The sequence below is a fragment of the Rattus norvegicus genome, chromosome 9 (genome assembly GCF_021556685.1).
Source record: "Rattus norvegicus strain SHRSP/BbbUtx chromosome 9, alternate assembly SHRSP_T2T, whole genome shotgun sequence".
NCBI classification, from domain to species: domain Eukaryota; kingdom Metazoa; phylum Chordata; class Mammalia; order Rodentia; family Muridae; genus Rattus; species Rattus norvegicus.
In genome coordinates this window covers 106,044,582-106,061,573 of record NC_141542.1, presented here as the reverse complement: position 1 = coordinate 106,061,573, position 16,992 = coordinate 106,044,582, and the positions used below count along the sequence as shown (strand labels likewise).

The 16,992-nt window shown below is 47.5% G+C and overlaps 1 long non-coding RNA gene across 1 annotated transcript; it reads right to left on the bottom strand.

Annotated features, from left to right (window-relative positions):
• Positions 1-1,330: 1,330 nt before the first annotated feature.
• LOC148003842 (uncharacterized) lies at positions 1,331-15,411 on the bottom strand. Its single transcript, XR_015629985.1, has 2 exons — positions 15,326-15,411; positions 1,331-2,048 (listed from the first exon to the last, which is right to left on the bottom strand). It is a non-coding gene; the product is annotated as an uncharacterized LOC148003842 (long non-coding RNA).
• Positions 15,412-16,992: the final 1,581 nt, after the last annotated feature.

Below are 16,992 nucleotides of genomic sequence, written 5' to 3'. Positions count from 1 at the left end.
GGCCGAATTCCACTCCACGGGCTCAGCGCTGAGAGATTCAAGCACCATCCTTGGAAGTGTGGGTACCTGGAAATAACTGGGGAACAAGGAAGGATAGGATGTCATTGTGCACAGGGATGAATGATCCATAGGACCCAGGCTTGCATGCATGTTCCGTTCGTATTTGCTCTTCAATTAGTTGTAGCGCAGTGACAAATAGGAATCAGGCAGACACTAAAGGGACATGTGCAAAGGGGATAAACTGGGAAACATTCAGAAGTGTCCATCTAAACCTTCCACACCTGGCTACAAAGAGTGTTTGCTTTTTCCTCAATGAAGGAATCCTTCTCCCTTTGCATATCTGGCTGTGTTGTGTTTCCTTTCCTTTTTTTTTTTTTTTTTTTTTTTTTTTGGCAAAGAAATGCCTAGAAGGGCTCATTAGAGCCTGATAAATGCGCGGCCACTGGCTTTTGTCTCCCAGCCAATGGTTCCCTTCTGGGCTGGGTGCTGACTCAGCACTGCGCTCAGGCATTCTCTCCAAGAGAACTGGCCATGGTCGGCCTCTCATATTTGTGGTCACGAAGCAGCGCTTCATAAATGTCTCCAGCTAACGAAGTGCAGCTGATGCGAGAACGTTTGTGAATGGGATGCACTGGCTGGGCTTGTGAAGCGATTTTGCATCCACAAAACACATCCTGGTTTTTCCTCTGTGGCAAGCCTGGGAGCAGACTGCATTTTGGTAGCATGATATGCTTTCAGTGTTGATGGTGGAGGAGGTCAAGGTGTAACTCAGCAATCTGAAGCAAATTAAAACCCAGAGATGCAGAGTGTAACGAAATAGCTGTAAGACCGCTCAGCTCTGAGGGTTCTGGCAAACTCACTATTAAAGGTCACGAGACAGGGGCTGGCGAGATGGCTCAGTGATTAAGAGCTCTAGCTGGTCTTCCAGATGCTCTGAGTTCAAATGCCAGCTCATGGCTGTCTGTAACTCTAGTACCAGGGGTCCCACTGTCCTCTTCTTCCCTCCATGCATGTAGCAAACAAACATATATTCAGGCAGAAGACTATACACGAAATAAATGAGGTTTTTAAATATTTCAAAAAAATCTCAAAAGATAGAACGGAGAGTGACTGAAGAAGATGCGTGATGTTCGTTTCTGGCCTCTGAGTGTGTGTGTGTGTGTGTGTGTGTGTGTGTGTGTGTGTGTGTGTGTGTACGGGGTGGTGGTGAATGCGTGCAAACACACCATGGCTCAAATGAGTAAAGACAGCACTCACAGATGTGACCCTGGGCTTCAGTGGGTTCTCTCCTCCTCAAGCCATGAACTTAATAGTCTTAATCGTATAACAGTATTCTTAAAGCTGCCATTTTAATTGTGTTCCCCACATAATACTGGAGAAAATAAATCTCTTTTCTGCTGAGGACTCAGTTTTATTGTCATGAACTAGGAATGACCTCAAATGATCCAACCAGCTGAATCCTGATAAACCCCAAGTCATGGTCTTTGTGGGCGCCCTTCAAAACTCCAGTCACCACTCCACGAGGCTGAGAACTAAATTAGTTATCAGCTCAGACATCTGATGGGAACTCTGTACCCATGGCTGTCTGATACACAGGAGAAAGGCTCTCCAAGGCTTTCCTGGATCCCCAGAGACAAATGATGAGTGTTCTCAGCCTGAAGATGTTTTAGGTCCAAGTTATGCATGATTGGCTCTGCTGCACTGAAGTCTGAGGTCTCCCTGAAGACCAGTGCTAAAGATGACTGTTGAAGAAAAACCTCAGATTTTGCCTGCAATGGCTTCCTCCAGCAGCTTCCAAATGGGCCATACTCCTCAGCTTCCCAGCATTGGAATGGCAGCTGAGTCCTTTCTGCATTCCTCTGGAGTTCTGCATCCTGGGAGGCAAGCTACTTGGAGCCACTCATGGCTGAGTTGCCTTCTCCTCAGTCCCAGGGGGCTGAAATGGGGCTGAATGGCTCCCATGTGTTACTTCTCCTCTGTCTCCTCTCCCACTTTGCAGGTCACTGGGTGAGAGGGCAGACCTGGTGGGAGCTTCATGGCTGAGGCTTCTTCTCGAAGGCAAGCAACCCCAGGCCAGGAAAGGAGGAAGGCAATGGTTAGTGTTTCTTGGCTTGGATTGAACCTTAGGAACATGCTAGAATATCAGCAGTAGCACACTCAGACCACAAAGACCTTGACCTTAGCCAGGATCTTGTTTACAGTATCACACGTTCACACTGTCGCCCTGGGCTTTGGTGGAGGTTTACTGCGTGAAACTGTCATAAGAGAACAGCTCTTACATTTCTATAGGAAGTGTTATTCGAGCCCCTTCTCATTATGTTGTCCAGTGCCCCACAGGGGACATCGACGTATGTTTTTATTTCAATAACTCACTGCCAGAAAACATCCTTAACCTGAGGAGCTTAAGTACTTCCTGCTTTCTGACGATAGAAACCGCAACATGGGCTGTCTCGCGGTTTCCTCCCTCTCCCTTCTGGAATGCTCAGACCCAAATTCAAAAGCTCATCCCAACTATATTACCCATACCAGGGTGCATATTCTGTATTTCCTCTTCTCGTCTTGACTCTTTCTTATTAACCTTTGGAGACACCAGCCCTAGAATACAGCTTCTTTCCTACCAGTCTGTGATGTACTTGCCAAAGCCATCAGGGACAGCTTCTTGATTGACTGAGTCACATGTACGTGTGTGCGTGCACACTCGTGCACACACACACGCACACACACACACACACACACACACACACACACACAGAGAGAGAGAGAGAGAGGAAAGCAAAACAAAACAGGAGAGTCTACTATTCTTCCACTTCCTACAGGAAGCATGTCCTCTGCTAAACCAGAGATGTCCCTGCTGTCCTTGAACTTCTGACTCACCTCCTGTCATGTGGTCTCCACACTGTTCCTCCATCTGTGTTCACAGCATGAAGAAAGTTGTGACATTCTCTGGGCTGAGGTCATGCTGGGAAAAGACTAGGCATGACTGTGTGGTTTCTGTATCTCCATGTCCGTACCATGGGCCTACACTGAGCTGATCTGCTTCACGTGTCTCCTACCTGGTGGTTCTCCCCCCACTCTACCTCCTACTCTGCAGGCCTTTGGGTTCCAGGGTAGGTTTGTATTGAAGCTTCTGGGCCAGATCTCCTCAAATACATTGACCCATCTATGCCTACAGCTACAAGACCAGTCTGGAGGCACACCAAGATTCTGTAAGCTGCTAAATTTCCTATTATCTCAAATTGAATACCACTATTAGCCATGTGTATCAAATGAACCAATTCTCAGCAGACCATGAAATGTTTTGGAGATTACCTATTCCATAGTCTTTCTCAAACAACGGCAATAAAAAAAAATACACTGACTCTTGAGTGAATTTATCTCTACTCACATTCCCTGAAGAGCATGAAGGGGAAGAAAACCAGAAACCTGCATTCTTACTGAAGGACCCCATTGCAGGAATGTAATGGGTTCAGGGCTTGGGCTCTGCTCATCTCTGCATCCTGAGGGGAGGCATTCAGAACTGATCCTAGACTATCTGGTGGACCCAGCCAGCACTCCTGGGGCTATGAGAGTGAACAGAAAGATTCAGTAGAGTGGAAAACTGGGACAGGGACACAACAGTTGCTTAAGCCCAGGAGTGATGGCTAATCTTGACTGGCTCTAGAATCAACTAACAAAGGAAGCTGCTGGGCATTCCTGCCAGGGAGTTTCTTGATCAGATTATTTAAAATGGAAAGACCCACCCTTAATGGTAGAGGCATTTTCTGGTGGCAGCCAAGATAATGGGACAGGGAAGAAGAAAACTTTGCTTTTTTGCCTGCTTGCCCTCACTCTTGCTGGCAGGTTCATCTACCTTGTTGCTGATGCATTCCCTCATCAATATTAGAATTAACATGGTAAATTGAAGACCAGCTCCTTTCCAGGAGTCCTTCAGCCCTTCAGTGCCAGATGGGGGCTGGTGAGACATGCAGCCAGCCCTGTGCTTGAACAACTGCTAGAGATTTTCTGCCTCTCCAGTGTGAGGTGGCCATTGAGCCGTTGTTGGACTGGCTGTGCTGTATTCTGTAGACCAAGCTAATAAATCCCCTACACAGGTACACACACACACACACACACACACACACACACACACACACACACACAGACACAGACACAGACACACGTACGCACGCATGCATGCACGCACACACACCATACCAGCAGAAAACAAGCTAGGACAGGAGGAAAGATCTTAGCCCAGGTCACACAGCTAAGTTCTGAAGTAGAAACTTAAGGGTTCTTTGAAAAGTCAGCTGGATGGTATTTTGCTGGGGAAACACATGAAGGGAGTTTTCCTGAAGTAGACACAGGTGAAAGGTTAAGGCAGACTTGTGAAGGAACATTTTGATGAAGCAGACACAAGTGAAAGGATGTTTTGCTAAAGCAAGCACATGAAAGGACATGTGATGAAGGGTTCTTTGCTAACAGCATGCATGTACTGGTCTGCCTTACTTGTGTAGTTGAGCTCCATTTGTCGGGATTCCATAGAGAGAAACGCAAACACGCCAAAAAACTTCTGGTGGTGTGCTGAAGTTTCTTGCCATTGCTGCAGATTGGGGCTGATTGTTAGAGTGATGCCAGCTGAGACGGACAAACATGCTGAGGAAAGGAACCCAACTGATAGTAATGGAGGCTGAGCTTGCCTTGCCTGTAGAGCAAGCTATGCAATGCTGTTGGTCTCCTATTTTTGCTGATCTTTGCTTCGCTAAGAGAGGCAGAGCCAGAACGTCTCCTGGTGTTCCTGCTGGTCCCTCCTGCTGACTCATAGGATGAGGCCTGGCTGTCTCTGCTAAGTCATGGCATCGCTGCTGCTAAGCCAATACTACTGAACTGGACTGCTGATGTTTCTTTGAAGGGTTTGCAAGTGGATACAGCTGCCACTGCTGACTCCTGTGAACTAAATTACTCGTTTCCAGACAACACAGGTGGGAATTTTGCTCCAAAGAACCATTTCTAAACAGGTCCACTTCCCCTGTAACCTTTCTTTTCTACTACCTCTGGTGGGTGTTGGACTAAAAGGGAGATTAAAGCATTTAAGAACCATCATTAAAAATGAGTTTTTGAAAAAAAATTAAAGTTACAAAGTTCAGTTCTGGGGTGAGGGGTGGTCAGAGGTGGGGGATGTGGGCAGAAGCAATAGCTTTTGAGACTCTAGGTATTATGAAGCCAAATTATGTGATTCCTTTCCTCAGAGACCACTACTGCAGCCCTCTGTGATCTTTGATTCCCAACCACCCTCATTCCCTGGGATTTTACATAGAAAGCTACACAGGAAGCAAGAGTAATACAGCTAACAGAAACCAAGACACCCTACTTATCTCAATAGAAGATGGATGTCTTCTGGACCATCTCCCCACTCCCTCTCAAAATAGCAGCCAGCGTCCTTCCAAAGCCTTCAGTTTCTCCATCTCCACCTGCTACGTCCGAGTTTGGTTTTCTGTTATAAGCACCATAACCAAAAGCAACTTGAAAGAAGAGAAAGGCATATCCTTTCTCCATTGACAGGTTACAGTTCATCAAAGGAAGCCAAGACAGGAACCTGGAGATAGGAACTAAAGGCAGGGAGCATGGAGGACTACTTGCTCCCAGATCCTCATTTAGCTGCCTTTCTTGTATATCTCAGGCCCACCTGCCCAGGCTTGGTATAACCCACAGCAGCCTGGGCCCTCCTCCATCAATTAGAAAAAAACAAAAAACACCCCCAAGACATGCCCCAAGGCCAATCTGATGAAGACAATACCTCAACTGAAATTTCCTTCCCCCAGGGATGTGTAGGCTTGTGTTGGCAAAGTCTAATCATCTCACCGGGTTCCCACTCATCGCTCTGGGCACCTGCATCCACTAAGAAAACGTTTCTATACATCTTCCCACAATGCCCTCCATCACCGCTCCCATTATGGCTACATCCCCCACACAGAGCCACAGACACTGTTGCTTCTCCTCCTTCTCCTCACTCAGAATTTCACACAACGGGGCATTTTCATGATTCTCCTCTCTCATTTTCTATGTCCCCTTCACTACCCCACTCCCACCAAACTCATGAAGGAATCATGTCTAGCCTCTAGGATTTTTTTCCCCACCGATGCATCCCAGTACTGAGAAGAGCACTGGACACATGGAAGCACTCATGAAATACTTGCTGGACAGGGGAGAAATGTTCCTGTAGGCCTTAGACACGGCACATCCATATTATTGCAGTGGTTAGCCTTTTGACTCTCTGTTTGTTTTCCTTGGTTCTTGGCCATTGAATAGTCATGACCCAAAGAGACACCATGTTAGAAAGAAAGGAAACATCCTGAGAATTGGGCAGAACTGGTTTCTCAGGCTCCCGTTGTGAGGCTCAGGTAACCCTCAACTTCTACAGACAGTTCTTCTCTAAAGAGCAACTACTAACATGGTAATAGCTATCACTTGTGAGCACTTACTAATGTGTCACGTGGTGTTAATGATCCTTGAGCTTCCTGTCAGATGCTCAGGAGGGGGTTACTCTCATTAATGTGGAGTCCACAGAAAATAAAATGAGCTCATACATTGCTCCTAGGGAAGACAATGTCCTATGGGAAGAAGTCAGTGGAGGATATTTCCCTGTCAACTCTAAGAATTTCTCTCTGACAATTGATCTGTCTATCAACCCACCCACACTTCCATCCATCCTTCTTCTGTTGCCCTGCTAATTAAGGTCGAAGTCTACTCTTGTCTGGATAGCCTCTGGGCTCCACACAAAATGGAGGACTCCCTTTATTAGCAGGACTTCCCCTTCTCTGACCTTAACCCCCTCTATCTGCAGAACGTCACATAGCCTTGGATTACAGGTTCAACTTCCTTTCTCCTGAGAAAACCTGCTCAGCTAGCACCTGAGATTCCTGGAATGCCTCCCTATGCTAGCGAGACATCTTACTACCTTAAGCCTTCAGACAATGACATTTGCCCATCCTGGATGTTCCTACTCCTTTAGCCCAAAACTGTACCCCTTGAATCACCCCAAGTAAATTACTTGTCTCTCCCACAACTGGCCCCCATGTGTCATCATTTCCATGGGTACCCACAGGGTTTCTCAACACTGTCTGTCGTCTCTGCTCCATTTGCCAATGACCAACAATATCCAGGGGCAGGAAGGGCCACATCATCCATTCATCCACTCACACATGTGGCCATCTTCTGTACTCACACCTACTTACACATACCTGTTCATCCCCCACCCATTCGTCCACCCATCCACACATCTGTCCACCGTCCATCCACCCATCCACTCCATCTACCTATCCACACATGTACTCCTCTGCCATCTGATTATTCATTCAGTCACTTACGCATTGACTCTCTGACTGTCCCATCTAATTAAACAGGTATTAGGAGTAACTCAGTGTAAACATATCCTTCCAGCCAGAGAAGTTCGTCACAGTGCCTGTCCCCATGGCAGTCCATCATGAGTGACATCTTTGTCTTCAAAAGACAGTACATCATGACTTCATTAGCTATACCAATATCTTAGAATTTGAAATGACAGGAATTTGGCCAGAAAACAAACAAACACATGAAATTCAACCAGCAAGAAACCCAAGAGCCCTAACATATTTCTAGTACAGACAGTGTGGGAATTGACTGTGCCATCAGAGACATCCAAATCCTGAATCATTTTTAAAATTAAAATTTAATTTGTCAAAAGAAAGAGCCCACACAGTCCATAGTTTAAAAGTTATTCTTGGGAGACAGCTCAATCTGTAAAGTGTTTTGCTGTAATGACCTACATTGACCTGAGTTTAATCCTTGGCATCCAGACAAAACACTGAGCGCAGCCAGGGCACACCTACAGTCCTCGGGCTGGAGAAGCCGGGCAGGCTCTCTCCTGGGATTGCTGACCGAGCAGTCTAGAGAGATGACTGCACTACAGAACAGTGAGAGACCCTGTCCCAAAAAATAAGGCGGAGATTGATTGAAGAAATAATCCAGTGTTGACCTCTGGCCTCAACATGCATACACATACCTGTACATGTTGCATGTGGTCATACACACATACACACATGAAACACAAAGACATGTACACGGAGGGGGGAAGGGAGGGAGTGGGAAGGAGAGAGGGAGGGAGGGAGGGAGAGAGAGAGAGAGAGAGAGAGAGAGAGAGAGAGAGAGAGATGTCACAAAGATCCTCAACAACTGCCACACTGTCCCAGGATCTCAGTTCTGACCCCAGAGTCCCCAGAGCGGGCTCTGTCTCACTTGTTAGCTGTCGCTTTCCTACATTGTAACCCACAGATGCCCTCACCTCTGTGTGTGCTTTCACTCACTCAAAACATGCTAATTAGTAAGCAACATTAAAGCATTTGATTGGATATTGTCCTAACAGCTTGCACTTGGTTTCCATTAGTAGCCAGATCTTAAAGTCTCATTTTGAGTCTCTTGAGCCCAACACCCTTATATCCTTGAGAGGAATGCTATAGATACAAGAGATTTCCATCAAGACCAAACCCAGACTTTGACTCTAGCACACCATGGATACTACGTATCCAGCATCTCTACAGCTAGGCCCAGTCCTTGCTGTAGTTCCCACTGTCTAGAAAAGACATCCTGCAGTCTCCAGCTGGCCCCTTAGCTTTATAAGCAAGTGTAATCTTGGTTTCTCTCATCCAAGTACTAGCCAGGTAAGCTTCGGAGCGGTGAGGTGCGAGCAGGGATAGCCAGACGCGGTATTTTTTTCTTCATAGATCAATCCCAAATCGAGCAGCATATTTTGTAGAAATTGAATTTTAGGTTTTGTTTTAGTGACTGACTTCTTTCAAGTTTTATCTGTGTTAAACCATGTGCCAATGTCTCATCCCTTTTTTATTCATGGCTACTTCTGTCTTATTGAATGGGCATACCATTTATCAGTAGACGTCACATATGTTTTACTTTAGTCACTCAAATCATGTGACTGAGGCTGCTGTTTCATCTGCGTTTCCACTTCCCTGTGTGAGCGCCAGGTACGGACTTGCTGGGTCATACTCTGTCCTGTTTGGTTAGTAGAGAAACAGCCAGACTGGTTGTGCAGATTGGTAGTCACCATCTTAACTTCCCTCCAGCAACACATAGAGAAGACTGCCCGTCTCCTGAATCCTCACCAGCACTTGTCGTTGCCTGATACGTGAATTTTTGATGTTGCTGAGCGACACGCAAGGAGGTTAAGAGACAGCTACAGGATATGAGGGACATGTTCAGAAAGAAAGATGGGTATCGTTACCCATGATCCTTCAGATGTCTTGTGGATCCAATTTGGCCATGTTAGATCAAATATTGGGTGTTCTTTGTGTATTCACCTTCATCTTGAGCGTTCACCAGCCCTTCCTTCTTTCCTTCCTTGCGTCCTTCCTTCTATCTGTCCTTTCTTTCCTTTCCTTTTCTTTTGTTTCATCTGCCTGTACTTTACTTTCTGTTCAGCCTTGTCTTCTTTCTTTGGATCCCTGTTCATACTTCTTCTTTGGAGTGTGTGTGTGTGTGTGTGTGTGTGTGTGTGTGTGCGCGCGTGTGTGTACAGGCGTGTCTCTTAAAGCTGCATGCATGTGGTAGCATTTGTGTGGAGGTCAGATGACAAAGTCAGATGTGAATCTTCACCTTCTCTGGGTGGAACAGGCTCTCTTCTTGGCTCTCCCCTGGGTGTGCAGTCTAGTTACCTGCGAGCTTCGGGGGAGTCTCCCACTTAACATGTCCCCACAGAAATGCTGGAAATGCAGATGTTCATGTTCCCATGTCAGCTTTTATGTGCCCTCTGGGACATCCTGGGATTTGAACTCGTCACTGGGCTTGTATAGCAAATGCTTTTACCCACTGACCCATCCCCCCAGCCTATGGACCCTTTCAAGGATCAATGAGGTGACTTCTGCTGATACTCCTAACCCAGAGAGAGAGAACTTGTGCAAACTCGGCTTCACCTTATTACCCAGCAAGATGGACCAGCACCACTAACTTCTCCAGTTGACTGCATTTCCCTAAACCCTGTCATGTACAGGAGAAGCCATGGATGGGCAGCATTAGAAAGACAGCAAGTGTTTCACGTCAGTGGCTGACCTCACACACAGGGAGAAGAAATGGGAAAATTGTCATTTCAGGCGCCTTCTGGGTATCTCTGTCCATCCTTTATGCTGGCCGTTGGGAGGAAAGGCCCCCTCAGACTCAGGTAGTCCTCAGTGAGAATCAGCAAACCCTGAGAATTGAAGTGTTTTGTGAAAGGGATGACAGTTTTCAAGGCATAAGTATCAACTTGCACCCCGTGTCCCGAGCGTTTCCTTTTTTGAAAATCCACAGCCACAGAGGGAACTCCTTTTGTGTGGAATTGTCCTTGACCTCTGTTCACTGAATCTTTTTATACTAAGGAAAGTTTAAAAGGACCATGGCCTGGCACCCTCCAGTCCTGCGGGGCTCCCCTGCCGTGAGTATGGCCACCTGCAACTAAGTGCAGCCTCACTGAGCAGAGAGGATGGGGAACAAAGACTCCAGCCCATGAGAAAAGCAACACACTGTGCTTCCCAAGGAAGTCTCAAGTCAGGACTCAAACCGTGGTAGGTGTGAAATAACAAAGGCGCTTATAAATCACTGATTAAACTCCGTGGAAGGGATCTTATTTACTGCAAGCTTGGGGGGCTGGGGGAGAGCTTTAACGCCATAATGAGAATTATGAATCTTCAAGAAAATATAGCATGTGACAATTCCCAAACTCACGTGTCTGTGGAAACCATATTTTACAGATTTCTATACTGCAGAGCAATACCAGACGCCCGGACACCGAAAACAATCAACATTCATGGTCTTTTCCAGGGAAAAGACAGGCCCTGCGCTCCTGTGTGGTGTCCTATTGTCTTGCGTGCAACGCTTATGTGGCAATCTCAGTCTGGACAACTTTTATTGCTTGAATAATATCGATGCCCTGGTTTGGGATCCTTCATGCGGATATTCTATACTAGCGCTTCCCCACCCCCCAAAGCTTTATTTTAGAGGGAAACTTCTCCCCCACCCACAATGCACTTTAGAGCATCCTTTATCTCTGGGGTTCCTGCAATTCTGCTGGCAGAGCAGGACTGGAATGAAACATTGTAGCCTCAGGGGCCTGCTGGCTGATCAAGTTACTTCTCTGGAGAGGCCAGGGCTACACACTACACTTAGAGCCTCATTTTCCTGGTGTAGAACAGCAAGCAGCACTGGGACCTGCACTGCCTGAGAGAAAGCCACACGGCAGACTAGGGGCCTGGTCAAGAGGGAGACACTTCCCGTTCTGATTAACCCAGGGGCACCCCTGTGATACAACACAGACTTTGAACAAACTTGACTAAGTGACACTTGACACAAAATTGAGCAGAGGTTGCTAGCATTGCTGGGGCCCCATTCGTCTCCAGGCATCGCCATCCAGCACACGTCCCTACATCCCTGTCCCTGCACTCGACTTTCCTTATTTTGTAAGGTCATTGTATTAGACCTGCAGAGTCCACTGTTACCTCTTGTTTCTTTGTTTTTGAGACAGGGTCTCTCTATATAGTCCTGGCTGTCCTAGAACTTACTATGTAGACCAGGAATGTTCCAAACACACAGAGACCCACCCTGCCTCAGCCTCCCAAGTGCTGGGATTAAAAGCACGTGGCCCCACACCCAGCTGCCATTCATTCCTAACATGCTCACAATCGCAAAGACCCAGATACCTCATTCACAGTTCCAAGGGTTAAGATTCGGGCCTGACTTTACTTAGTCTAATAACTTAGAGTCTTGCAGGGGTTGTTCTGTAAGAACGTTGAGACCAAGAGCAAAGGACTAAACATACCGGGGGTGGGGAAGGCTGAGTTAAGCGTAGGGGCTGGAGAAACTGCTCAGAGGTCAAGGGCACTGGTTGCTTTTCCAGAGGACACAGCTTTCATTCTTAGCACTCACACAGCATTTAACAGCCATCTGCAACTCCAGCCCCAGGGGATCAGATGCCCTCTTCTGGTCTCCACCGGACTGCCCATGCACATATGTAGTATGCAGCCATACCCACAGGTAGAACCCCATACAGATAAAAATAAATTAAGAGATCTTTTTTAAAAATTAAGTGCTAATTTAAGGATGTGCACTTAGGTTGGACTCGTGTCTAAATGTGCTTCAGATTGAAAAAGACAAAGACTAAAAAGAAGCTCCCTTCACTTCGGTGGATGATAAAGTTCCTACCTGCTAACCTTGTGCTTGGTGCCTTGGTGGGCGGGGCCTCAGCACTGAAAGCCAAGGCCAGGCTAATTCCGCTCCTCCCCAGAAAGAGGAAATCCAAAGTGTCTGGTTCAGGTAGGACACTAGACCTTAGGAAGGGCTCATGCCAGAGGTCAAAGCCATGATACGGCAACAGTGACAGAGAAAAGAGACTGGTGATGAGAAGGCCAAGGGAGCACTGAGGCTCCAGACTGAACATGAGCCTTCTTCCCACAGAACAGCAAATCTGTTTCCTGCTGGTGGATAGTCATGGGGATGTGAGTATGTGTTCAGCCCAGCCTAGGGCTGCTGGGATGGAGGAGTCTCTCTCACATGCATTTCTTTTGGAATGGCTGCCATCTCTAAGGTCTGGCTTTGCTCCTAACTCAAAGAAGGAAATTTGATTGTGGCCAGGGAGAGCTTCTTATTTTGCTCATTGCATTGCTGCTTCATGCTGCCCAGCCTTGAGCCCACAGGTGGGCCAGCATGGATGCCTCCCCACCCCCAGGATGAAGGGCAGAAAGCAGGGACAAAGACTGAGAACCCAGTGAGACACTCTCATCACCCATGGCTGCTGGGAATTCTGCAGAATGTTCTCAAAACGCCAGCCAAGAATCTCCCGAGCACTGTGTGTGAAGGGCTCAGAGCTATAAATTCAGATGGGGCTGGAGAAAGAGATTGGGAAGGGCTGCAGGTATGTTGGCCCATGGGCCACATAGGTCCAAGGGTGGCTATATTGTGGCCCAATACCTAACCATAAACCTACTCAAGACTGGAGGATTTCATCTTTTAACTTGATCGTGTGATTCTCAAATGTGAACTTGATGGGTATCATATGGTCACAACAGCTAAAGGTTGTCCATGCCTGGTGCAGAGACAAGAGATGTCCTAGCTGGATCCCCTCCTCCTCTTCCCCTCTGCAGACTGCCAGGTACCTCAGAGACCTTTGGAACTTGGTGAGTGGCTTCTCAGCACTAAATGCAACTGGCACTTTTGAATGTTCGAGAAACCAAGGTTTAATGAGTAAGCAAGAGAGGGTCTGCAGAGTGGGTGGGTAGAGTGGGAAGATGGCTAGTTAGCCTGGTCTCTGGGCTCATACAGAACTTTCCTGATGCCATCTGTAGTTGAGGTGTCCCTCCTCTGAACCCTGTCTTACAGGAAGGGAGGTGGTACTGACATCAGGATGTGGCTGGCTATCTTGGGCCACTTGGCCACAAATGAGTCCTCTCCAGGAGAACGTGGAGTATTTACAGCAGGGAATGACACACCCTTAAATAGTTTTTTCTTTTCTTACTCTTCCTCCTACTCACTCCTTCTCTGAGTTCCCTCTGCCCTCCCGCTTCAGAATCATCTAAACCATCTGCCCTCAGTCTCCCAGGAGGGAACCAAACTTGGGGAGATCTGGAACTGAGCTGATGCTACAGCTTTGATGCCAAGGGTCCTCATGATGGGACAGTGGACACACAGCTCCAAATTTCCCCCCACACCCCCCATTCTTGTAACCCCTCTTTTGGAGTAGAGAAGGAAAGAAAATTCTCTGACCTTTAACCCTGGTAGGGTTGGTCTCTAAATAGGTGAGGCCACATAAATGCTTATGCCCTACCCTTAACTGTACGGGCCCTTTGTCTTGAAAATTTGGTCCCACAGGTCTGACCTTTCCTGGACAAGAGGCACTCCATTAGGGTCTGCACATCCTGAATAGCCTCTGGGTCTTCTCAATGGGTTAAGCTAGGGTCTCTCTCATGGTAGATGATCAGGGTTGTCCATCACACATACCGCGATTGGCTTAAGTGCCCTTCATTGTCTCACCTTTGACCCAGTTAAGGAAGTCAGTTCTGAGTCTGGACACTGAAGACCTTCAAGCCGCTCACCAACTGCATGGCTGACGTAGACAGCTGACTTAGCTACCCAGAACACCCACCTGCTTTCTCGCACCAGCTGCCTGCCCAAACTCCTGCTCTGAGTGCTCTGGATGACTGCATCAGTCTCTCCTTTCTCAGAATCAGTGCAAAGACAGCAAAGGCATAGGCCCTGGCTGCAGAGGACTTGGCATCCTTCTTCTGACCAGGCTGGCTCCTGTAGCAGCCATCTCTTCTACCCATCAGTACCCTAAATCAGGGGTCAGTGCAATCTCTCTGTAAAGGACCCGAAAGCAAACACTTCAGGCTTTGTGAACACACAGGGTCTTGGTCGCAAGAACCCAACTCAACCGGCTGAGCAGGACGCAGCCCTGAGCTCTTCCATAAGTGCGTGGTGACGTTCCAATAACACATTTTGTAAAACTAAGCAGTGGCCAGATTTGGACCATAATTTGTACCTTGCCAAGCCTACCCTTAAATTGGAGCCTCTCTCCACAGTAGGCACCCCCTTCATCATCCTTTCCAAACACACCTGGCAGTGGGTTGGTCGATTTGTGATACATATAGGACAGCCCACCTACAAGCCACCCAGTTCAAATGGAAGCCCAGAAAAGTAGCCAATGACACCAGAGCATTATGCTCCTGAGACAAGGAGACAAACCAGTGGGTAAAGTCCCTGCCATGCAAACCTGAGGACCTGAGTTTGGACACCAAGGATACTTGAAAAGGCAGACATGGTTATCCCACAATCCTGTGGTGAGCTGAGATGCAGAGGCAGGAGAATCCCTGGAAACTTGTGGACAGATAGTCTGGACACACACACACACACACACACACACACACACACACACACACACACAGAGAGAGAGAGAGATAGAGAGAGAGAGAGAGAGAGAGAGAGAGAGAGAGAGAGAGAGAGAGAGAGATGCACAGGTACATATTTACCTGCAGGCACACATATAGATAAAAATTTAAAATTCAATTTAAAAATACTTATGATTGTTTATCTGAAATTCAAATTTCCCTTTTGAATATTTGTCTTGGGGGAGAGTATCTAAATCCATCAGTCATGGTCCACATAAGCAGTATGTAGACATCATAAGCATGAAGACAGAAAGTTGCCAGAGGACCCGACTCCCTAAGGGTACTGTCTCTCTCTCTCTCTCTCTCTCTCTCTCTGCCTACACACACACACACACACACACACACACACACACACACACACACACACACACACACGTAGAATTTACCTGGGCTAAAATTGGGAAGGCGATCAGTATGAGGTGTCAGGAAATAGCTCTTATGACTTTGTGGGTCAGTGCTCTGGGACTGTGTGCCAGGACAGACCAGACTGTGCCTGTGGAGAGCCAGCTGCCTCAGATGACCCACAGAACCCAGGCTGGCCTCCCCCAAGCCGGACAGAGGCAAGGAGAACAGCCAACTGCACAGTCTTGAAGCAGCTGCTGATGCTGACAGAGAGAGTTGCAGAAGCCAATTTACGCAACCGCCTTGACCCTTGCTCTTTCCTCAGAAGGAATGACGATGTCTCCATCTTCTTCCCCTACTCCTCCCCTATCCCTTCAGTGTCCTGAGCTGGTGATAGGAAACATGATGATTAATATCTAAGGAATCGTTAACTAATAGCATTGGTGGTGTATCGTGAATTGCTGAAGGATAAAAGCTAACTTTATCCAAAGAGAGGGTGACAGGCTGAGAAGAGATGGTTTTAAAGAGTCAGAGCAAATGGTGGAGGAGGGGCCAACTCACTTTTGCACCGGGGGAAACTGAGGTAGTGGGAAATTAAAACGCCACCCACATGGCTGGCCACCACTGGAGAGAGTTAGGGTTCTGTCACACCAGCATGCCCTACCACCCACTCCATCGTCCTCTACAACTGGCCTCCTCAGGCTTGAGTGTGTCTGAATTTTATATCACATAGGTCATTTGATCATATTTTCTTCTTCTCGACTCTCAAGGAAAATTTTGAAAATCTAAAGTAAAAGGGGAAATAGCTTTACTAGCAAATGTAATACTTTCTTGCTTAGTGATGTTCCACAAGTATTCCTGGACACACTTGGGCATGTGCTTACATTAAACCCATTATTCACTTGAGATCCTCCCCCATTTACTGTGCGTCTGTGACCACTTAGTGATGGAGGCCCCTGCCGTCATCATAGCTATGGAGGCCTGTGTCCCCGCTCAGTTACCAAGACTGTGCACAGGACTTAGCCAAGGTTTAGCCAGCAGCATTTCCCCCAGTGTCTCAGACTTAGGGGCTGGTTCCCTACAACTTAAAGCTTGTGAGCACCCCCATCCTGCCTCCCCATCCCCCCACCAACTCCCCTCTGTTCCTCTGAGATTCCAACAGCTGTTAGGAACCTGTCATTGGTGGCCTGTGGGGAGGGTAGCCACCCAGCAGAAGATCCCCCTAGCCTACCAAGGTCATCTAGGAGATCACACCTCTGGGCGCCCTCTTCAGACTCAGGCTCAGATTGTCTGAAGCTGGTCCCAGCATTCCCATCTCACTTCCCTGGCTGCTGCTGCCCTTTTCCCAGCCCTGGTTTTAACTCTATGCTCCCCACACACCCACAGCACCCAGAACTCAGACCCAGACAAAGCTGAGCAGGGCACGTCCTCCTTAGCTGCCCCACTCCATGGGTGGACTCAGTGGTTTTTCACAAACATCCCGACTACAGAAATTGACAGGCTGCCACTCACATGGCAACCTTGTGTTGTTGTCATTGTTGTTTGTTTTTGTTTTTGTTTTGTTTTTCTCAGCCCTGACTGAACCTGACACAGGCCAAGAGTCACGACCAAATGACTACACCGAGCTCTGTGCGGAGAAGCAGGGAAATGCCCACTCTCCAGAGGCTGTTGCTTTTATCCCAGAATGTGTCGTGACTAATAACAGACAGCA